At 40.0% G+C, this 24,419-nt stretch overlaps 3 long non-coding RNA genes across 3 annotated transcripts in view; 2 read left to right on the forward strand and 1 right to left on the reverse strand.

The window, feature by feature from the left end:
• Positions 1–355: 355 nt before the first annotated feature.
• Positions 356–21,772, forward strand: LOC115862498 (uncharacterized). Its single transcript, XR_009559872.1, has 4 exons — positions 356–467; positions 956–1,065; positions 2,591–2,686; positions 15,992–21,772. It is a non-coding gene; the product is annotated as an uncharacterized lncRNA (long non-coding RNA).
• Positions 2,694–13,256, forward strand: LOC138842457 (uncharacterized). Its single transcript, XR_011377015.1, has 3 exons — positions 2,694–4,736; positions 5,936–6,035; positions 6,872–13,256. It is a non-coding gene; the product is annotated as an uncharacterized lncRNA (long non-coding RNA).
• Positions 3,208–24,419, reverse strand: part of LOC115862497 (uncharacterized) — a 37,210-nt gene continuing 15,998 nt past the window's right edge. Inside the window, exon 3 of the long non-coding RNA XR_009559873.1 lies at positions 3,208–3,587. This is a non-coding gene — a long non-coding RNA (uncharacterized lncRNA). The remainder of the gene's footprint in view (positions 3,588–24,419) is intronic.

Consider the following 24,419-nt stretch of genomic DNA (forward strand, 5'->3'; position numbering starts at 1 on the left):
ATCATATGTTTCCTCTTAGATACAGACACACACTTTCTGAGTCATAGTTTGGTGTGGTGTATCCAATTAGGTTTGTAACCTTTGGAGCATCTGAAATCTTTAAAGTTATCTGTGACAGGTGGCGGATAAATCTGTGTACTTCCCCTTTAAGAAGGTGCGAGGCCCGGCCCCTTCCTAAGAGCCTCAGGCCATCATTTCCTAGCACCCCGCCTAGGGTTCCCTGAAGGCTTTCCGGTTCTTGGCCAGGCTGCCTGCAGGAGAGAAACTACACTACCCAGAAGTCTGTGCTGGGAGGAAGCAGTAAGAATTGGGCCAATAGGGACGGTAAAACGGGCGTTTCCTGTGTTGTTGGCTTGGACTTCCGGCGTCCTGGGGGCGTTAGTTCTTTTGAAACGTGTTTCTTTTCTGTTCACAGGCTTCCCTTGCCCGCGACCTTTCAGAACTTCCGAGAGAATCACCATAAAGAGGTAGGAACCACCTCTGCGCCTTGTAAGACCTTGTGGGGGGGTTAGAGGGAGCCCACAGGACTCGTTTTGGTTGCCGCCCCTCTTGGTCCCGCTCACACAGGGAATTAGAGGCCATGGTGTAGGCACACGGTGAGGACCAGCTGATTAGTATTATGCTCAACTGCTGATTAGTATGATCACTGTCATCTGTTCCTTCCCCTTCATTGCCAGAATGCTTGCATGTCTCTTAGGCCACACGGCCTTGGCATCGTTTTATGTCTTTTGTGAATGATTTCAGCGTAGAAGACCTTTGGCTGTAATACAGTCACATTCTGCCCAAAGGCAGTGTCTGCCTCGCCTTGGAGCCTGACACAGAGCTGGGCTCCCAGGAAGTGCTGAGTGTTATTGACTTTGGGGCCCTCTGGTCCTTTACCAACGACTGAACGTTGAGCTCTAATCACATCTGTCTGTCCCAGGGCCAACAAAGCTACCTCTGTTTGACTTTCCAGGCATCCGTGACCTTCAAGGACGTGGCAGTGACCTTTACCTAGGACGAGTGGGGGCAGCTGGATGCTGCCCAGAGGAGCCTGTACTGGGAGGTGATGCTGGAGACCTGTGGGTAAGGCCTCACTGCTCTTTCTGTGGGGACCTACAACCTCTTTCATGCTGCCCTTTTCAGGAGGCTTCTGAGGACACTCTCCCTCCTCCCCACGGCCCTGACATGTATTGGTTTATCTTCAGGCTCCTGTGTCTGCCACAAGGAATTTGGAGCAAGAAACCTAGTTCCCCTCAACAGCTCAGATGGCAGAGGAGAAGGATTTGTTGGAGGAAATATGGGTGTCTTATAATATTGAGGGGTAGGAGGTCCAGTCAGGCACCATGAGAGACTAAAGTCAGGAAATGGAAGAAATACTGATTAGATACTGGCCTTGGTGTCTTCTGATCTATTTGTGGGTCTCCTTGTGCCATTCTCAGCAGATTGGCTTTTTCTGCTGCAGGGAGCTGATAGCCAGAAATGGTCACCCCTACCCTTGATCTAAGAAACCCCTCAATTCCTTGTCTCTACTTCTTGCTGTACTTTTTTTTTCCCTCATATATTTGTCTTTCTCTACGTCTGGCTGTCTCTGCATGGGTGTTCTAGTGGCAGGAAACAGCCACCCGAGCCCACACTTCTTTTTACCTCTTACTCCAGTGCTCAGCACAGGCTGGCCCTAATTTGTTCCTTCTCCAGATTCCTACAGGATGGAGACTGAGTGGCCAAGCTTGATTGGTTTATAGCCCAGTCAGCAGAACCCCTGGGTAATGGCATGTTGTTCAGCAAGTGAGTGAAGCAGACAGGACATCAGGAGGCATCTGTGTGAGTCCTACTGGCAGTCATTCTGAAAAACAGAATCTCCTTTAAAAGGCTTTTTTTGCCCCTGATGCCTACATGCTCATCCCTCGTGTACTTAAGTCTGGGCCATGATCGTCTCTTGGTATGGGAGATCATTTTAGAGGGTGCACAAACATGGCAAGTGGCAATGATGGACAATCAGAGAAGGCCATTCCTTTTTCTCTTGTTTTTCCTGTTGCTGTTTCATGCTGTCTTTTAATGCCCCTTTGACTGCTGGCAATTTCTCTCTTCAACAGAAGGGACAGCCTCAGACTCAGAGCCCTGAGCAGGCAGCATGAGTTCATTGAGACTTGATAGTTCTGTTTTGATTTTCTTGCAGTAACTTTGCATTTGTGGCAAATGAAACTGGTTTTTCCATTTCTTATATGGACACAAGATTCCCTATATGAAAACATGTATTAAAGTTAAATAAAAAGTGGGTCAGTGTCAAGGAAGGCAGTTGTTAGCAATGGTCATAATTAATGTTCCATGAACACTAGTGCATCTGGGTCCCATGACTGCATCTGGACAGTTTTGGGGGGTCCTCCAGGACTAGGGAGATGGATCACCCTAGACAGCTAGCACTACCCTACTCAGCCTTTAGGGCCTAATGATAACGTTCTTGGCTTTGGTTCCCAGGTCACAGATCAGTATGGACAAGAGCAGCCTCATTCCGAGGTCTCCTCTCCATCTCAAAGTCCCAGACAGGACTGAAACATTTCTTTTTGTCTTTGCTAAAATACGAATATCTTATTTCTTTCTCCACAAACAGGATATCCGGTTCCCAAACCAGATCTAATCCACCCACTGAAGCACAGGCAGGAGCTGTGGGTGGTGAAGAGAAGCCTCTCCCAAAGTGCCTGTCCAGGTGGGTGACCAAGTGTTGGGCAGGAGGGGTCATGGCAACCTCAACTGAGGGGACCACTGCCTCTGGAATTCCGTGGGAAGCTTCTTCTTGTGGCCTCCTTGGGTGCCTGGGTCAGGGTAGAGCTCTCCGTCTTGAAGTCCCTTTGTCCTCCCACCTCAACAGATTCTTTTCTGCCACAGGGTAAAGAACCTGTTTTATGTATAAGGGCAAGGCTCTGGGCTCCAACTGCTGGTATTAAAACCTGCCTTTGCCGGTCACCAGCCCAGTGGCAATAGGGAAGTTGCATGATTTTGTCGGGCCTCCTTTAGTTAATTTAGGCTGTTAATGTTCACTGCAGTAACAGATAATCTCCAAAAGCTGAGTGGCTCAACACACGAAGGATTTTTCTCACTCATGGCAGGGCTCGTGTGGGTCAGCGTGTGAGATTGTATCACACGGTTATTCAGAGACCCAGGTGTCGCCAGTCTGGCTTTATGGTTACCTTGGCATCATTCTACTGGCAGAGGGGAAATGAGAGGAAGTATGGAAGTCACACCTACGTTATTTCCCCTCACACTCTTGACAAGAACTCGGCAGTTGGCCATCCCTTTTTTCTTTTTCAATTTATTTTATTGAAGTATAGTTGATTTACAATGTTGTGTTAGTTTCTGGTGTACAGAAAAGCAATTCAGTCATACATATATATAATAGATTACGTCTACTAATCCCTAATTCCCAATCCATCCCTCCCCCACCCTGCCCTCCCCCTTGGCAGCCACAAGCTTGTTCTCTATGTCTGTGAGTCTGTATCCCTCTTTCGATGCAGCTGGGAACTGAGGTTTAGCTCTGTGTCCAAGGAGAAGAGCAGATGGGTTTCTGGGTTTTGTTTACATCAAACCAGTCTGCTGCACTCAGCCTACTCCTGAAAAATGAAAGTGATAATAATTTCTAACTCATTGGGCTGTTTGAAGATGTAATCATTTGATGCATGAAATTAGTTAGCACCATGGCTGAGTTATAGTTACAAGCTCAAAAAAAGCTGTTAGGATCTTTCATGTAATAATAACAATCACAATGCATAATCCCTCACATGTCCTCCTAGACTCAGAATAAGAGAGTTTATGTTACCATCTCTGCCTGTAGGCTGCATCCCACCCTTTTCCACCTGTTCATCTATCCTTCCATTTGTCAGACAGAAGCAATCCCTAGCTGCACTGTCTTCCTGGCCCTCCTTTACCGTAGAGCCTCAAGATGGTATTTGGCTTTGTTTGGCCCACATCTGGGCTGCTGAGAACAGTTGGAGTCACAAAGTGTGTTGATTGGTGCCACTGCAGTCACGGTCTTGCCCCTCTCCTGCTTCCTTGCACTCCCCAGCCAGTTCATGTGTGTCTCTAGCCCCCTTCACAGCCCGATGGAGTCTCTTCCAAATACTCACCTTTCAATTACATTCCACATGTTGCATCAAATTCTTCATACCTTAGAAGGAAATCATGATCTTGCCCACTCCTCCATCCTCCACAGTATCAGTGGATGGCCTTGTCATTCAGACAGTTGAGAAGGTGGGAAACGACCTTGTACAAACTCATGACACTCTGCCTCCATCTAACCCAACATTCAGCCATTATCATCCTGCTTATTTTATGTTTTTCATATTGGGTAACTCCATCACCTCCACCACCTCTGTGAGCTGCACCACGAACATCCTGCTCTAAGCTCTCATCATCTTTTGCCAAGACGATGCCAAGACACTCCTAACTGGTTGGCTCACATTTGCTCTGTGTTTCTTCTGATCAGCTCTCTCCTGCACCAGCTCTGCCACCCATGCAAGCGTTGATCCAAACATTCACCACTCACTCCCTGAGCCACTGATGTCTCAGCATACAACCTACTTCATGGCCTTCTTTCTTGCTGCTCAACCTTACAGAGCATCTCTTATCTGTCTCATACCTGTAGCTTCACTTCCCAACTTTGGAAGAGGTCTCGCCCCCTGCCGTAGCTACTTCCTGCACCAGAGACTAAATCACACCTTCTCCTGCAACTTCGGAGGCTTCTCATGCTTCCTCCTAGAAAGGTAACCGGTATTTAGACTCTGTCACCATAGATTAGCTTTGACTGTCTTGACTTGATGTAAATGGAGTCCCACAGTTTATTCTGTCATGTCTGTCTTCTTTTGATCTTCATTATGCCTGTGAGAGTCATTCTTGTGGTTCTATGTAGTTCAACTCTGTTCTTTCTCAGTGCTCAGCAGTATCTCATTGTATGTCCATTCTCCTGTGATTACCATTTTAATTTTTTCCTATTTCTTGTATTATGAACATTCTTGTTCATGTTATTTTTGGAGAGATATACTATGTATACATAATAAAGTACGCATTTTTGCGGGGAATATACAGAGAGAGGAATGACTGGGTCTTAGGCTATGTATATGTTTAGCTTGAACAGAAACTGCCAGACAGTTCTACAGAGTGGCTGCACCCTTTCACGCTCCCACGAGCCATGTGTGAGAGTGCCCATTGCTACATTCCCATCAGCACTTGGTGTCTTCCCCTTTCCTTTCTGAGGCCCAGTGGTGAGGTGGCTCAGAACCACAGCACTGAAACCATTCTTGATGAGGTCATAGCTTTTATTCTAATTGTCAAATGCAACAACAGCACTAACGATAGTGAATAATGGCCCACGATATACTGAACATTCAACCTGTGCCAGGCACTATGCTAAGTACTTTACAGGTGTGGTCTTGTTAACCCTCATGGCAGCTGGTGAATTAGGAACTGGGCATCTCCCAGTGTTTCAGGTTAGGAAATGGTGATTTACAGGTGGTTAATAACTGTCAAGATGACTGCTTGGTAGAGGCAGGGTTTGAACTGAAGTGACATTCTTCACCACCACGCTGTACTGGTTTTCGATGCAGCAGAAACCTGTTCCACTTTTCTGCACCTCAGCTTTGGTAGCACTTGGTTCCAGTGGTCCCTCTTTTCCAATTCTGACTGGATTGTTCTCTGCCTCTTACTCTAATCGCCTCCTCAATATTGGCTTTGCCTGACATCTCATGGCCCTTTCTTTTTATTGTAATTAGTCTCCCAGAATGATCCGCCTCTACTCTTAGTTCTTCAGCTCATGCATGTTGTGTCCCATATCCATGCCGCAATATAGGCAGGATAGTTAACAGGTATTCATTGCTTTTTGGTGCTTGTAAACACTGTATATACACTGTTTCAATTCATCCTCACAGTGATTTTTTTGAGACTCTACTTGTACTCTGATTTGTAGGTGAGGAAGCAGAAGCTTGTGGAAGTTGAACGCTTGCTGAAGGTCAGAAAACTAGCAAGGGGGTGTTGCTGGGATTTGAGCCTGGGCTGATTCTCCCCAGGTACATGATGTCAAACACAATACTCTGTTGGCTTCTAACATTTATATTTGACTACAGTTGTATACGTTTATATTAATCATAAACTTTGGTTTATGACACACTCATTATCTGGCAATGTACTACCATGTTTAATTTATTTTTAAACTTTTCCCAGTCATTTATTTATTTCTCCTAAAAAGATTATAGTGGGAACTTCCCTGGTGGTCCAGTGGTTAAGACTCCATGCTTCCAATGCAAGTGATGTGGGTTCAATCCCTGGTCAGGGAACTAAGATCCACATGCCACGCAGCACGGCCAAAAGATTAAAAAAAAAAAAATTATAGTGAACGCCATCAACCAATGCAAGAACAGGAGTATTACCAACCAATATCCTACCTTGATCTATATATTTCTCCCTTTCCCATCGTCTCCCTTCCTGACAAAGATAATCACTGTCTTGAACTTGCCTTCATAAGTTCACTACTTTATATGTGGGAGTGTTTTATATTATAAATAGAATTTCTTCTGTAGATGTGGTGGCTTTCAGATTTTCTGTTTCTTGTGCTGGATTTGTTATTTTGCATCTTTCAAGCAGTTTGTCTATTTCATCTAGTTGTCAATTCATTGGTTTAATTAAAATCGTATCATACCTGTTTGTAAGCGTACTTAAACAGCATATTATATGGTTTTCTGTTTTTTAATTTCTGATAAATGGTTATCATACTTGATTGCTATGGCTTGAATGTGTACCCCTCACATTCATTTGTTGAAATCTTCATCTCCAAAGATGATGGTATTAGGAGTTGGGGCCGTTGGGAGGTGCAGAAGTCATGAGCGTTCAGTGTCTTATCCAACAGGCTCCAGAGAGATCCCTCATCCCTTCCACCATGTGGGGACACAGCAAGAAGGCACTGGCTATGAACCAGAAAGAATGCCCTCACCAAAATGTGACCATGCTGGCGCCTTGATCCTGGACTCCCCAGCCTCCAGAACTGTGAGAAACAAATTTCTGTTGTTTGTAAGCTACCCAGGCTTTGGTATGTTACAGCAGCCCAAATGGACCAAGACATTGATGTAGTTTTCTGATACATGCTTTTAAAGAATTCAGTGTTAAATTACTAAGAATCACTGTGTGTGAGCTGTAGTGTTTTTTTTTCCTTCTTCTCAAAATATTGTTACGTCAATATATCACAATGTATTTATCGATTTTTGTGGACATTCACCTATTTCCATAATTATATCCAAAAATTCTCACTATACTACCTTGTTCAATGAAAGATACTTGTTTCCTTTTTCTTTCTTTTTTTATTTGGTGGTTATCCACCTTGCTGCACACACGTGCAGGAGTTTTAGTTGTAATTCTTCTTATGAGTGGAATGACTGATGGAAAACAACTTTACAAGATGTTGCCCAGTGTTTTCTAAAGTGACGTTATCAATTTGTTAACTTCACCAGCAATGAATGTGAGATTTCATACACCACATCCTGTCCCACATATGATATTTTTGGGCTCTATAATTTCTTCCAGTTGAATAGGTTGCTAACTGGTTTCTTACTCTGGTCTTCACTGGCATTTACCTCATTACCACTGAGGTTGAACTCCTCATTAAAAGTTTTTTGGCCAGTGTGTATGTTCTTGTGGAATAGAACAGAGAGCCCAGAAGTAGCCACTTTTTAATTGAAGTATAGATGATTTACAATATTATATTAGTTTCATGTGTACAACATAGTGATTCCATATTTTTATAAATTATACTTCATTTAAAGTACTTACAAAACAATGGCTGTATTTCCCTGTGCTGTACAGTATATCCTTGTTGCTTATCTATTTCATACATAGTAGTTTATACCTCTTAATCCCATACAGCTATCTTGCCCCTCCTCCTTTACTTCTCCCTACTGGTAACCACTAGTTTGTTCTCTATGAGTCTTGTTCCTGTTTTATATATATTGGGTTGGCCAACAAGTGCCTTTGGTTTTTAAGTAAAAATAAAAGACACATTTTTCATTTTCACCAAGAACTTTATTTATTTTTTTAAAAGGATTTTTTTTAATGTTTTTATATTTTATTTTATTTATTTTTGGGGGCATTGGGTCTTCGCTGCTGCACGTGGGCTTTCATCTAGTTGCAGTGAGTGGGGGCTACTCTTCATTGTGGTGCGCAGGCTTCTCATTGCAGTGGCTTCTCTTGTTGTGGAGCACAGGCTCTAGGTGTGTGGGCTTCAGTAGTTTTGGCACGCAGGCTCAGTATTTGTGGCTTGAGGGCTCTAGAGTGCAGGCTCAGTATTTGTGGCACACAGGCTCAGTTGCTTCACAGCATGTGGGATCTTCCCAGACCAGGGCCTGAACCCATATCCCCTGCACTGGCAAGCAGATTAACCTCTGTACCACCAGGGAAGTCCCACTACTTTTGTGTTTTGTCTTTAACCTCCATAGTTTGTGTGTAGATGATTTCCTACCTATACTTATGTTCGCCTTTACTGGTGAGCTTTCCCATTTCATAATTTTCTTGTTTCTAGTTGTGGCCTTTTCTTTTCTGCCTACAGAAGATCCTTTAGCATTTGTTGTAAAGCTGGTTCGGTGGTGCTGAATTCTTTTAGCTTTTGCTTGTCTATAAAGCTTTTGATTTCTCCATAAAATCTGAACTAGAGTCTCGCTGGGTAGAGTATTCTTGGTTGTAGGTTTCCCCCTTTCATCACTTTAAATATATCATGCCATTCCCTTCTGGCCTGCAGAGTTTCTACTGAAAGTCAGCTGATAGCATTATGGGAATTCCCTTGTATGTTATTTGTTGCTTTTAATATTTTCTTTCTTACCATGTGTCTTGGCATGTTCCTCCTTGGATTAATCCCATATGGGACTCTGCACTTCCTGTGAACTTGGAGTGACTGTTACCTTTCCCGTGTTAAGGAAGTTTTCAGCTATTATCTCGTCAAGTATTTTCTTGGCCCTTTCTCTCTTCTCCTTCTGGGACCCTATAATGTGAATGTTAGTGTGTTTGATGTTGTCGCAGATATCTCTAAACTGTCCTCATTTCTTTTCTTTCTTCTTTGTTCTGTGGCAGCGATTTCCACCACTCTCTTCCAGTTCACTGACCCATTCTTCTGCCTCATTTATTCTGCTGTTGATCCCTTTATAGTGTATTTTTCATTTCAGTTATTGTATTCTTCAACTCTGTTCGGTTGTTCTTTATATTTTCTAACTCTTTGCCAAAAACTTCTTGTAACTTAAACTTCTCTGCATCCTTTCTTTTCCCATATTCTTGGGTCATCTTTACGATCATTACTCTTAACTCTTCTTGGGTAGATTGCCCATCTCCACTTCATTTAGTTGTTCTTGTGGGTTTATTTCTTGTTGCTTCATCTGGAACATATTCCTTTGCTGTCTCATTTTGTCTGAATTTCTATTTGCATTTTTATGTGTGTTAGGTTCATTATGTTTTTCAACCTTGGAGAAGTGGCCCTCTGTAGGGGATGGACTGTTTGTCCCAGCAGTACACTCCCCTCTCATCACCCAAGGGGCAGAGGACAGCTGGTCCTACAGTAGTTTCTGACCTGTGTTTGAGGACTTAGTTACACAAGCTTAGGGATCATAGTTCTCTTGCTTATGGACTGCCCCCTGGTGAGTGAGGCTGGTCAAGAGGCTTGTGCAGGCTTCCTGGTGGGAGGGGCTGATGCCTACCCACTGGAGGGTAGAGCTGGGTTTTGGCTTTCTGGTGAACAGGGCCATGTCAAGGGATGTCTCTAGAGGTGGCTGTGGACTGAGGAAGTCTTTAGGCAGCCTATCTGCCGATGGGTGGGGCTGTTTGGTCTAAAGCATCGCAGCATGGGAGCCTACAGGCTTTTGGGCAGGGTTAGGTCTTGGTGCTAATGACCCCAGAAAGACTTCTGCCTTCAGTGACAAGTTAATGTAGATGAATACTCACCAATACCTCCGCCTCCAGTGTGTACGTCCCCAGGGTGAGATACAGCTGCCCCCTGCCTCCCCAGGAGACACCCTCCAAGACCAGCACGTAGGTCTGGTCTACACTCCTATGAAGTCACTGCTTTTGCCCTAGGTCCCAGTGTACATGAGACTGTGTGTGCACTCCAAGAGTGGCGTTTCTGTTTTCCCCAGTCCTGTGGAGCTCCTGTATTCAAGCCCTGCTGGCCTTCAAAAGTCAAATGCTCTGGGGCTCCTCCTCCTGATGCTGGACCCTCACGCTGGGGAGCCTGACATGGGGCTAAGAACTCTCCTGTGGCAGAACTTCTGTGATATAATTATCCTCCAGTATTCTCCAGTTTGTGTGTCACCCACCTGGGAGGTATGGGATTTGATTATATTGTGAGTGTGCCCCTCCTACCATCTCGCTCTGGTTTCCTCTTTATGTCTTTGGCTGTAGAATTTTTTTTTGGTAGGTTCCAGTCATCTTTATTGATGGTTGTTCAGCAGTTAGTTGTGATTTTGGTGTGCTCATGAGAAGAGTTGAACACAAAGTCCTTCTCCACCATCTTGTTTCCTCTCACTGTCACTAGTTGTTTACTTTCCTGTTTTTGCCACATATTGTGTCTTTTTTCTATATTCAGTTCTGGAGTTAGGAAAGTCCAAGATCAAGATTCCTATGGGGTTCAGTTTCCTGGCTTGCAGAGAGCCACCTTCTCGCTATGTCCTCAAATGGAGAGAGAAGTCATCGTGTTCATAAGTGAGGACACACAATATGTTAAATATGTAACTTCTTCAGAATAAAAAGAAAAAATAATTTATACAAAAAAGAAAAAAAACATTCCAACAAATGAAAGTCCAGGACCAGATGGCTTCATAGGTGAATTCAATCAAACATTTAGAGAGAGAAGACCTAACACCCATCCTTCTCAAACTCTTCCAAAAAATTGCAGAGGATGGAACACTCCCAAACTCATTCTACAAGGCCACCATCTCCCTGATACCAAAACCAGACAAAGATACTACAGAAAAAGAAAATTACAGACTGATATCACTGATGAACCTAGATGCAAAAATCCTCAACAAAATACTAGCAAACAGAATCCAACAGCACATTAAAAGGATCATACACCATGATCAAGTGGGATTTATCCCAGGGATGCAAGTATTCTTCAATATACGTAAATCAATCAGTGTGATACACCATATTAACAAATTGAAGAATAAAAACCATGCTCTTCTCAATAGATGCAAAAAAAACTTTTGAGAAAATTCAACACCCATTTATGATAAAAACACTCCAGAAAGTGGGCATAGAGGGAACCTACTTCAACATATTAAGGCCATATGCCATAAACAACAAACCCACAGCAAACATCATTCTCAGTGGTGAAAAACTGAAAGCATTTCCTCTAAAATCAGGAACAAGACAAGGATGTCCACTGTTGCCACTATTACTCAACATAGTTTTGGAAGTCCTAGCCATGGCAATCAGAGAAGAAAAAGAAAGAAAAGGAATCCAAATTGGAAAGGAAGAAGTAAAGCTGTCACTGTTTGCAGATGACATGATACTATACATAGAGAATCCTAAAGATGCTACCAGAAAACTAATAGAGCTAATCAATGAATTTGGTAAAGTAGCAGGATACAAAATTAATGCACCGAAATCTCTTGCATTCCTATACACTAGCAATGAAAGATCAGAAAGAGAAGTTAAGGAAACACTCCCAGTCACCACTGCAACAAAAAGAATAAAATACCTAGGAATAAACCTACCTAAGGAGGTAAAAGACCTGTACTCAGAAGACTATAAGACACTGATGAAAGAAAACAAAGATGACACAAACAGATGGAGAGATATACCATGTTCTTGGATTGGAAGAATCAATATTGTGAAAATGACTATACTACCCAAAGCAATCTACAGATTCAATGCAATCCCTATCAAATTACCAATGGCATTTTTTTACAAAACCAGAAGAAAAAATCTTTAAATTTGTATGGAGACGCAAAACACCCCAAATAGCCAAAGCAATCTTGAGGGGAAAAAAACGGAGCTGGAGAAATCAAACTCCCTAACTTCAGACTATACTACAAAACTACAGTAATCAAGACAGTATGGTAGTTTCACAAAAACAGAAATATTGACCAATGGAACAAGATAGAAAGCCCAGAGATAAACCCATGCACCTATTGTCAACTAACCTATGACAAAGGAGACAAGGATATACAATGGAGAAAAGACAGTCTCTTCAATAAGTGGTGCTGGGAAAACTGGACAGCTACATGTAAAAGAATGAAATTAGAACACTCCCTAACACCATACACAAAAATAAACTCAAAATGGATTAAAGACCTAAATGTAAGACTGGACACTATAAAACTCTTAGAGGAAAACAAAGGAAGAACACTCTATGACATAAATCACAGCAAGATCCCTTTTGACCCACCTCCTAGAGAAATGGAAATTAAAAAAATAATAAATGGGATCTAATGAAACTTAAGAGCTTTTGCACAGCAAAGGAAACCATAAACAGGACGAAAAGACAACCCTCAGAATGGGAGAAAATATTTGCAAATCTCCAAAATATACAAGCAGCTCATGCAGCTCAATATCAAAAAACAAACAACCCAATCCAAAAATGGGCAGAAGAGCTAAATAGACATTTCCAAGAAGACATACAGATGGCCAAGAGGCATATGAAAAGCTGCTCAACATCATTAATTATTAGAGAAATGGAAATCAAAGCTACAGTGAGGTGTTACCTCACACCGGTAGAACAGGCATCATCAGAAAATCTAGAAACAACAAATGCTGGAGAGGGTGTGGAGAAAAGGGAACCTTCTTGCATTGTTGGTGGGAATGTAAATCGATACTATGGAGAACAGTATGGAGGTTCCTTAAAAAACTAAAAAATAGAATTACCATATGACCCAGCAATCCCACTACTAGGCATATACCCAGAGAAAACCATAATTCAAAAAGACACATGCACCCCAATGTTCACTGCAGCACTGTTTACAATAGCCAGGTCATGGAAGCAACCTAAATGCCCATTGACAGACAAATGGATAAAGAAGATGTGGTACATATATACAATGGAATATTACTCAGCCATAACAAGGAACAAAATTTGGTCATTTGTAGAGATGTGGATGGACCTAGAGACTCTGTATACAGAGTGAAGTCAGTCAGAAAGAGAAAAACGAATATCATATACTAACACATATATGTGGGATCTAGAGAAATGGTACAGATGAACTGGTTTGCAAGGCAGAAATAGAGACACAGATGTAGAGAACAAACATATGGACACCAAGGGGGGAAAGCAGGGGTTGGGGGGGGCAGTGGTGGGATGAATTGGGAGATTAGGACTGACATATACACAGTAATGTGTATAAAATAGATAACTAATAAGAACTTGCTGTATAAAAAATTAAATTTTTTAAAAAAGAATCTGCATATAACAGCAAGGTGGGTAACCACAAAAAATAACTAAAAATAAATAAATAAATAAATAAAAAGGAAACAAGTGAGTATCTTTAACTGAACAGTATAGTCAGAATTTATGGGTGTAATTATGGAAACAGGTGAATGTCCACAAAAATTGATAAATATACTGTGATATACTGGTGTAACAATATTTCAAGAAGAAAGAAAGCTATAGTGCACACATTGTGATTCTTAGTTATTTAACACTGACTTTTTTAAAAGCATATATCAGAAGACTATAGCAATGTCTTAGTCATTCAGGCTGCTGTGACAACGTACCACAGCCTGGGTAGCTTACAAACAGAAATTTGTTTCTCAGAGTTTTGGAAGCTGGGAAGCCCAGGATCAAGGTGCCAGCATGGTCACATTCTGGTGAGGGCCTTATTCCTGGTTCATAGCTGGTGCCTTCTCGCTATCATGGTGGAAGGAGCGAAGGATCTCTCTGGAGCCTGTTTGATAAAACACTGATCCCATTCAGGAGGGTTCCACCCTCATGACTTAACACAGTCCCACCTCTTAATACCATCATCTTTGGATGAGAGGATTTCAACATGTAGGGGACACATTCAAGCCATAGCAATCAACAATGATACTACTTATCAGAAATTAAAAAACAGAAAACTATATTTTCTTTAAATATACTTGCAAGTATGATGTAATAAAGTGATGAACTGACAACTAGATGAAATAGACAAGTTGCTTGCAAGATGCAAAATAACACATCCAACACAAGAAACAGAATCTGAAATGCACCACATCTACAAAAGAAATTCAATTTATAATACAAAACACTCCCAATATAAAGTAATGAAATTATGAAAGCAAGTTCAAGACAGTGATTCAGGAAAAGAGAGGACTGGAAAAAGAAGAAATGTATAGATAGAGGTAGGATATTGGTTGGTAATACTCCTGTTCTTGCATTGGCTGATGGTGTTCACTATAATCTTTATAGAGAAAATAAATGATTGGAAAAAGTTTAAAAATACGACAGTGCACTGACAAATAAAAGTGTGTCATTAAACTAAGGTTTATGATTAATATAAACCTATACACCTGTAGTCAGTTATAAATTTTAGAAGCCAACAGAATGTATTGTGTTTGATATCATGGTACCTGGGGAGAATCAGCCCAGAAACAAATCCAGCAACACCCCCTTGCTAGTTTTCTGCCCTTCAGCAGCCATTCAACTTCCACAAGCTTCTGCCCCCTCACCTACATATCAGTACAAATAGAGTCTCTCAAAAATCACTGTGAGGATGAATTGAAACACTGCACCTACAGTGCAAGGACCAAAAAGCAATGAATACTTGTTAACTATCCTGTCTATATCACAGCATGGACATGGAACACAACATGCATGAGTTGAAGCTGAAGAACGAAGTAGAGTTGGATCATTCAGGGAAACTAATTACAGTTAAAAGAAGGCCATGAGATGCCAGGCAAAGCCTTTTTTTTTTTTTTTTTTTTTTTGGTTTGGCTGTGCTGCACAGCATACAGGATCCCAGTTCCCCGACTAGGGATTAAACCCATGCCCCCTGCAATGGAAGCACACAGCCCTAACCAGTGGACTGCCAGGGAATTTGCCAGGCAAAGCCAATATTGAGGAAGCAATCAGACTAAGAAGCAGGGAACAGTACAGTCAGAATTGGAAAAGAGGGACCACTGGAACCAAGTGCTACCAAAGCTGAGGTGCAGAAAAGTGGAACAGGTTTCTGCTGCATCGAAAACCAGTACACCGTGGTGGTGAAGAATGTCACTTCAGTTCAAACCCTGCCTCTACCAAGCAGTCATCTTGACAGTTATTAACCACCTGTAAATCACCATTTCCTAACCTGAAACACTGGGAGATGCCCAGTTCCTAATTCACCAGCTGCCATGAGGGTTAACAAGACCACACCTGTAAAGTACTTAGCATAGTGCCTGGCACAGGTTGAATGTTCAGTATATCGTGGGCCATTATTCACTATCGTTAGTGCTGTTGTTGCATTTGACAATTAGAATAAAAGCTATGACCTCATCAAGAATGGTTTCAGTGCTGTGGTTCTGAGCCACCTCACCACTGGGCCTCAGAAAGGAAAGGGGAAGACACCAAGTGCTGATGGGAATGTAGCAATGGGCACTCTCACACATGGCTCGTGGGAGCGTGAAAGGGTGCAGCCACTCTGTAGAACTGTCTGGCAGTTTCTGTTCAAGCTAAACATATACATAGCCTAAGACCCAGTCATTCCTCTCTCTGTATATTCCCCGCAAAAATGCGTACTTTATTATGTATACATAGTATATCTCTCCAAAAATAAGATGAACAAGAATGTTCATAATACAAGAAATAGGGAAAAAAACGGCAATCACAAGAGAATGGACATCCTTACAATGAGATACTGCTGAGCACTGAGAAAGAACAGAGTTGAACTACATAGAACCACAAGAATGACTCTCACAGGCATAATGAAGATCAAAAGAAGACAGACATGACAGAATAAACTGTGGGACTCCATTTACATCAAGTCAAGACAGTCAAAGCTAATCTATGGTGACAGAGTCTAAATACCGGTTACCTTTCTAGGAGGAAGCATGAGAAGCCTCCGAAGTTGCAGGAGAAGATGTGATTTAGTCTCTGGTGCAGGAAGTAGCTACGGCAGGGGGCGAGACCTCTTCCAAAGTTGGGAAGTGAAGCTACAGGTATGAGACAGATAACAGATGCTCTGTAAGGTTGAGCAGCAAGAAAGAAGGCCATGAAGTAGGTTGTATGCTGAGACATCAGTGGCTCAGGGAGTGAGTGGTGAATGGATGGATCAATGCTTGCATGGGTGGCAGAGCTGGTGCAGGAGAGAGAGCTGATCAGAAGAAACACAGAGCAGATGTGAGCCAACCAGTTAGAAGTGTTTTGGCGGCATCTTGGCAAAAGATGATGAGAGCTTAGAGCAGGATGTTCGTGGTGGAACCCATGGAGGTGGTAAAGATGATGGATTCATGCAATATGGAAAACAAAATAAGCATGATGATGGTGGCTGAATGTTGGGTTAGAGGAGGCACAGTGTTACGAGTTTGCACAAGGTCCCACCTTCTCAACTCTCTGAAAAACAGGGCCATCTACTGAAACTGTGGAGGATGGAGGAGTGGGCAAGATCATTATTTCCTTCTTATGCATGAAGAATTCGATGGAACATGTGGGATATAATGCAAAAGTAAGTAGTTGGAAGAGGCTGTCGGGCTGAGGAGGGGGTTAGAGACACATCAACTGACTGAGCTGTGCAAGGAAGCAGAAGAGGGGCAAGAACATTACTCTGCAGTAGTGCCAATCTAGACACTTGATGACTCCAACTATTCTCAGCAGCCCAGATGTGGGCCAGACAAAGCCAAGTGTCATCTTGAGGTTTTACAGTAGAGAGCCAGGAAGATAATGCAGCTAGGGATTGCTTCTATCTGACAAATGTGAAGATAGATGAATGAATGGCTGGAAAAGGGTGGGATGCAGAGCATAGGCAGAGATAGTAAAATAGGAAAATGATACCCCAAAGGAAGACAATAATTTGCCAGTTACCAGTCGAAAAGAAATTGAGATCTATGAATAGATGCACAAAGAATTGAAAAATAATCATCTCAAAAAAACTATGAGCTAAAACAGACAACAAAATCAGAAAAACAATACGTGATCAAAATAAGTTAAATGAACAGACAGAAACTTTAACATACAACCAAACATATATTCTGGAGCTGAGAATATAATGATGAATCAAAAATTCCATAGAAAGCTTTAACAGAAGATTTGATCATGCAGGAGAACCAATGAATTCAAAGACAGATCATTTGAAATTATACAGTTGGGGGAGGGGAAGAAAGAATGATAAAGAGTGAAGAAAGCCTATGAGACTTTTAAGAACCAATATATGCATTGCGGCAGGGAGGGTGGGGTGGGGTGTAAGACCCCTCATGATGGAATTAGTGTCCTTATAAGAAGAGCTCTCTCTCTCCTCCATGTGAAATGTGAAGACACAGCAAGAAGGTAGCCAGCTGCAATCCAAAGACAGAGTTCTCACCAGACACCCACCCTCCTAGCACCCTAACCTCAGACTTCCAGTTCCAGAACTGTGAGAAATAAATTCTTGTTTAATCCAAAAAAAAAAAAGAACCAATATATGCATTATGGGAGTCCTTGTAGAAGGAGAAGAGAAGTGGCAATAAACTTACTTAAAGAAATAATGGGTGAAAACATCCCAAATATGTAGAGAGATATGGACCATCCAGATAAATGAATCTCAGAGTTCCCCAGTCAGTTTCAACAGAGAGAAAACTTCAACAGGACACTTTATAATCAAACTGTCAAAATCGAAGACAGAGATTTTTGAAAGCAGCAAAGAAAAAGCAGTTTGTTATACACAAGAGATTCTGGAGGAATGTCGTGGGTTTCTTCTCAGAAACGTTTGTACCCTTTCCATTATAAACTCTGAGGATCTAATGTACAGAACAGTGACTATAGTTAATAGTATTGTATCACATACATGAAATTTGCTAGGAGAGATTTTAAGCATTCTTACCAAAAAAAGTGATGGATGTGTTAATTAACTTGATTGTAGTTATATTTTCACAGTGTGTACTTATATCAAATAATCAATTTGTATATTTTAAATATATTTATATTTAAAGTACATAATATATATAAATTTATTTTTTGTCAGTTGTATGTCAGAAAATTTTTAATGAAGGCAAGATCAGATTTTTTCCAGGAGGAAAAAACAAAACAAAACAAAAAACCCTGAGTAGTTTATCACCTCTAGAACTGCTTCACAGGAAGTCCTAATGGAATTCTTCAATAAAAATTTTAGGGATTTCCCTCGTGGTCCAGTGGTAAAGAATCCACCTTCCAATGCAGGGGACGCGGGTTCGATCCCTGGTCAGGGAACTAACATCCCACATGCAACTAAGCCTGCACGCCACAACTACTGAGCTCGTGCACCTCAACTACAGAGACGCCTGCACGCCACAATGAAAGATCCCACGTGCCACGATGAATATCCCACGTGTTGCAACTAAGACTCGACACAGCCAAAAATAAATGTTAAATTTCTAAAAAATAATATTAAAATGTGGGAGTATAATTCGTACTGTAAAGGCACATATATAGTCAAACTCAGAATACTCTAATATAGAAAGCTACAAATTTCCAGTTATGAGATAAGTGCTGGAAATGTAATGTACAACATGATGACTGTAGTTAACACTGCTGTATGGTATATTTGAAAGTTAGAGTAAATCCTGAGAGTCCTCATCACAAGGGAAAAAACTTTTTTGTTTCTGTGTAAGATGATGGGTATTAACTAAGCTTATGTGGTAATCATTTCACAATATATGAAAGCCAAGTTATTATGCTGTACACCTTAAACTCATACAGTGCTGTATGTCGATTATATCTCAATAAAACTGGAAAAAAGAATATGCCAATATAGTAGTGGTATGCATAAATCACTTTTAAGTCTAGTATAAAAGGTAAAAGACAAAACTGTTAAAATAACTGTGACTAAATTGTGACATCAATAACATAATATGTGGGTTGGAGAAGTGAAATGTTACAAATTTTTGCATGCAACTGAAGTTGTCATCATTAGCTTAAAACAGATGTTATATCTATGTTTTATGTATGCCTCATAGTAACCACAAAGAAAAAACCTCTAGTCAATTCAAAACATAAAGGGAAAGGAATCACAGCATACCACAATCAAGAAAAAAAAAAGCCACAAAGGAACACAGGAAGAGAGGAAGTAAAAAAGGACTTTTAAAAAGTCAGAAAACAACAAAATCACAATGGTAACTCCTTACTATCAATAATTACTCTCAGACATAGGCTGAAAATGAATGACTGGAAAAAGATATTCCATGCAAATGGTAACCAAAAATGGTAAGAAGGTAGCTACACTTATATAAGACAAAATAGGCTTTAAGTCAGAAACTGTCAGAGAGACAAAGATTGTCACTGCATAATGATGAAGGGGTCAGTCTATCAAGAAAAATATAAAAATTTAAAATTTATATATAGCCAACATCAGAGTTCCTAAAAATATATGCAGTCTTTCACAGGTCTGAAGGGAGAAATAGACAGCCATACAATAATAGTTGGGGGACTTCAATACCTCACAATTATGGACAGATCATTCAGAGAGAAAATCAATTAGGAAACAGCAGATTTGAACTATCAGTCCAGCTGAACCTAAGAGACATATACAGAACATTCCATCCAACCAGTAGAATACACAGTCTTCTTAAATACATACAGAACATTCTCCAGGACAGATCATATGTTAGGCCAAAATACAAGTCTTAAGAAATTTAATAAGATTAAAATCATATCAAGTATCTTTTCTGACCACAATTGTATGAAACTAGAAATTAGTAACAGAAAGAAAATGAAAAATGGAGAATTTAAACAATATACTCTTGAGAAAAATCACTCAAGTCAAAGAAGAAATCAAAAAGGCAAATTTAAAATACCTTGAAACAAATGAAAATGGAAATGTAACATACCAAGTCTTATGAGATGCAGCAAAAGCAGTTCTAAGAGGGATGTTTATACCAATAAATGCCTGCATTAAGAAAAAAGATCTCAAAAGTCTAACTTCATACCTCAAGGAACTAAAAAAAAAAAAACGAACACAGGCCAAAGTTAGCAGAAGGAAGGAAATAATTATTAGAGAAGAAATATATTAAATAGAAACTAGAAAAACAAAACATCAACAAAACTAAGAGTTGACTTTTTGAAAGGATAAACAAAATTGACAAATCTTAAGCTAGACTAACCATGAACATAGGAGAGAAGACTCAAGGAAAGAAAATTGTACATAAAAGAGGAGACGTTACAACTGATGCCAACGAAATGAAAAGGATCAAAGGAGACTACTATGAACAACTGTATGCCAACTATTATGGATAAGCTACAAGAAATGGACAAATTTCGGGAAACATACAGTGTACCATGACTAAATCATGGAGACACAGTAAATCTCAACAGACCAATGAGTAAGGAGATTGAATCAGTAATCAAAATCCCAGGACCAGATGGCTTCACTAGTGAATTCTACCAAACATTTAAAGAATTAATGCCAATCCTTCTCAACCTCTCCCAAAAAATTAAAAGAGGAGAAACACTTCCAAATGCATTGTATGAGGCCAGTGTTTTAAACTGATACCAAAGCCAAACAAGGCTACTACAAGAAAACTACAGGATTTCCCTGGCAGTCTCTAGGATGCAATGATGTTCAACCTATGCAAATTAATAAATGTGATATACCACATTAAAATGAGTGATAAAAAGCATATGATCTGAATAGATGCAGAAAAAGCATTTGATGAAATTTAACATTCTTTCGTGATAAAGATTAAACAAATTAGGTATAGAAGGAACTTACTTCAACATAGTAAAGGCCCTATATGACAAATCCACCATTAACAACATAGTTAGAAAAGCTGAAAGTTTTTCCTCTAAGATTAGGAACAAGACAAGGGTGCTCACTATCACCACTTCTAGTCAACTATCACCACTTCTAGTCAACAAAGTAGTGGAAGTCCTTGCCAGAGCAATTAGGCAATGAAAAGAAATAAAAGGCATTCAAATTGGAAAAGAAGAAAAACTGTCTCTGCAGTTGACATGATATATAGAAATCCTAAAGACTCCACCAAAAAACTGTTAGAACTAATAAACAAATTCAGTAAAGTTGCAGGATACAAAATTAATATACAAAAATTAGTTCAATTTCTGTACACCAATGAACATTCTGAAAAAGAAAATCCTATTTACAATAGCATCAAAACCAAAAAATACCTAGAATAAATTTAACCAAGGAGGTGAAAGATCTGTGCACTGAAAACTATAGAGTGAAAGTAAAAACTAAGTGAAAGATTGAAGACACAAACAAATGGAAATTTATCCTGTGTTCATGGATTGGAAGAATTAATATTATTAAAATGCCTAGATTTAATGCAATCCCTATCAAAATTCCAATAGCATTTTTTATAGAAATAGAAGAAACAATTTTAAAATTAATATAGAATCATAAAGACCCTGAATAGCCAAAACAATCTTGTACAAGAACAAAGCTGATGGCATCATACTTCTTGATTTCAAAATACACTACAAAGCTATACTAATAAAAACAGTATAGGGCTTCCCTGGTGGCGCAATGGTTGAAAGTCTGTCTGCCGATGCAGGGGACACGGGTTCATGCCCTGGTCCGGGAAGATCCCACATGCCGCGGAGCAGCTGGGCCCGTGAGCCAGAGCCTGTGCTCCGCAACGGGAGAGGCCACAACAGTGAGAGGCCCGTGTACCGCAAAAAACAAACAAAAAAAAAAAAACAGTATAGTTCTGGAATTAAAACAGACACATAGATTAAAGGAACAGAATAGAGAGCCCAGAAATAAAGGTATGCATTTACAGGCAACTGATCTTTGCCAGTGGTGCCAAGAACACAAAATGGCAAAAGGACAGACTCTTCAATAAATGGTTTTGGGAAAACGTGCAGAAAGAGGAAGTTTCACACAATATAAAAAATCAGTTCCAGTATATAACCTGTATATAATGGAATATTATTCAGCCTTAAGGACTAAGGAAATCCTTCCATTTGCTACAACATGGATGAAACAGGAGGACATTTAGTTAAGTGAAATAAGCCAGAATGAGAAAGATAAATACTGTATATGTTGAATCTAAAAAAATCAAAACTTATAAAAGAAGGGGGTAGAATTGTGGTTGCCAGGTGCTGGAGTTTGGCGGTAATGAAGACATAATGGTCAAAGGTACAGTTTCAGTTATGCAGTATGAATAACTACTAGAGATCTAATGTACACCATGGTGACTATAGTTAATAATATTGTGTACTTGAAAGTTGCTAAGAGTAAAGCTTAAGTGTTCTCACCACACACTTAAATGGTAACTATGTGAGATGAGGGAAATATTAGCTTGATTTTGTAAACATTTCACATGTATACATATATCAAAACATCACATTGTACACCTTAAATATACAAAATTTTTATCAATTATACCTCAATAAACCTGGGGAAAAAAGATAAAATAGCCCAATGCAGAGAACAGAATGGTGGATTCCAGGGGCTTAGAAATGGGGTGATGTTGGTCAAAGGGTACAGAGTTTCAGATATACAAGATAAGTAAGTTCTGGAGATCTACTGTAGAAACAAACACAAACCCCTAAACATAAGACCTGAAACTGTAAAACTCCTAAAGAAAAAGGGGGATAGATTCACAACATTAGTCTAGACAATGATTTCACTGATATGACACCAAAAGCATGGGTGACAAAAGCAAAAATAGTCAAGTGGGACTACTTCAAACTAAAGTTCTATACAGCAAAGGAAACAATCAATAGAATGAAAAGGCAACCTCCAGAATAGGAGAAAATATTTGCAAATCATATATCTGATAAGAGGTTAATATCCAAAATATATACAGAGCAACAGTTTTTAAAAATTAGTAACTTGATTTAAAAATTAGCTAAAGACTTGAATAGATATTTCTCCAAAGAAGACATACAAATGGCCAACAGGTATATATGAAAAGGTACTCAACATAACTAATTGTCAGGGAAATACAAATAAAAACTACAAGGAGATATCACCTCACAAATGACAGGATGACTATTATCAAAAAACCACAAGACAAGAAGTGCTGGTGAGCTGGTGAGGATGTGGAGAAATTGAAACCCTTGTACACTGTTGGCGGGAATTCAAAGTGTTGGAGCAGCTATGGAAAACAATGTGGAGGTTCCTCAAAAAAGTAAAAATAGAACTACCATACAATACAGCAATCCTGCTTCTGGGTATTTATCCCAAAGGGTCAAAATCAGGGTATTGAGATATCTTCACTCTCATGTTCATTATAGCATTATTCACAATATTCAAGATGTGAAAACAACCTATTGACAGATGAATGGATAAAGAAAATATACATATATGCAATATAATTTTATAATATATATTACTATATTATATATAACATATATTAGATATTTAGCCTATCACATTTTTTAGGCTGGATAATACTATATTAAATATATAAATGTATATATAAGTATGTAAATATTTCTTTTATATATAAAATACAGAATATTCAGCCTCAGAAAATAAGCAAATTCTGCAGTATGTGCCAACATGGATGAACCTTGAGAATATTATGCTAAGTGAAATAAGCCAATCACAGAAAAACAAGCTACATGACTCCACTATTGTATGAGGTATCTAAAAGAGTCAAATTCATACAATCATAGAGTGTAACCATGGTTGCCAAAGGCTGGGGGGAGGGGGAAATGAAGAGTTACTAATCAATGAGCATAAAGTTTCAGTTCATCAAGATGAATGAATTCTTGAGATCTACTATATATATCATTGTACCTAGAGCCAACAATACTGTATTATGCAGTTTAAAATTTGTTAAGAGTTAAAAATTTGTTAAGGTGTATCTCATGTTAAATAGTCTTACCACAATATGCTTTTAAATTTTAAGTAAGTAAATAAATATTTCAACAGACATTGATAATGTCTCCTTGGGGCAACACAGTCACCTGTTGAGAACCACTTCATTTTTAAAAAACAGTGTATCAAAAATTTTTTGATAAAAATGCAATATTAAAGAAGACCTAAGTGAGGGGCTTCCCTGGTGGCGCAGTGGTTGGGAGCCCGCCTGCCGATGCAGGGGACACGGGTTCGTGCCCCGGTCTGGGAGGATCCCACATGCCACGGAGCAGCTGGGCCCGTGAGCCATGGCCGCTGAGCCTGCCTGTCCGGAGCCTGTGCTCCGCAACGGGAGAGGCCACAACGGGGAGAGGCCCAAGTATTAAAAAAAAAAAAAAAAAAAAAGACCTAAGTCAATACCTTAAGAGGCAGAAAAAGGAATGTGGAAAGAATATATGTGACATGAACACAAGGCAAGGTAGCCTCAGAGAGTGGCAGCATTTGGATCAAAATATTTCCGGGATGACACAGGATGAC

Source organism: Globicephala melas, chromosome 19 (genome assembly GCF_963455315.2).
Source record: "Globicephala melas chromosome 19, mGloMel1.2, whole genome shotgun sequence".
In the NCBI taxonomy this organism is placed as follows: Eukaryota; Metazoa; Chordata; class Mammalia; order Artiodactyla; family Delphinidae; genus Globicephala; species Globicephala melas.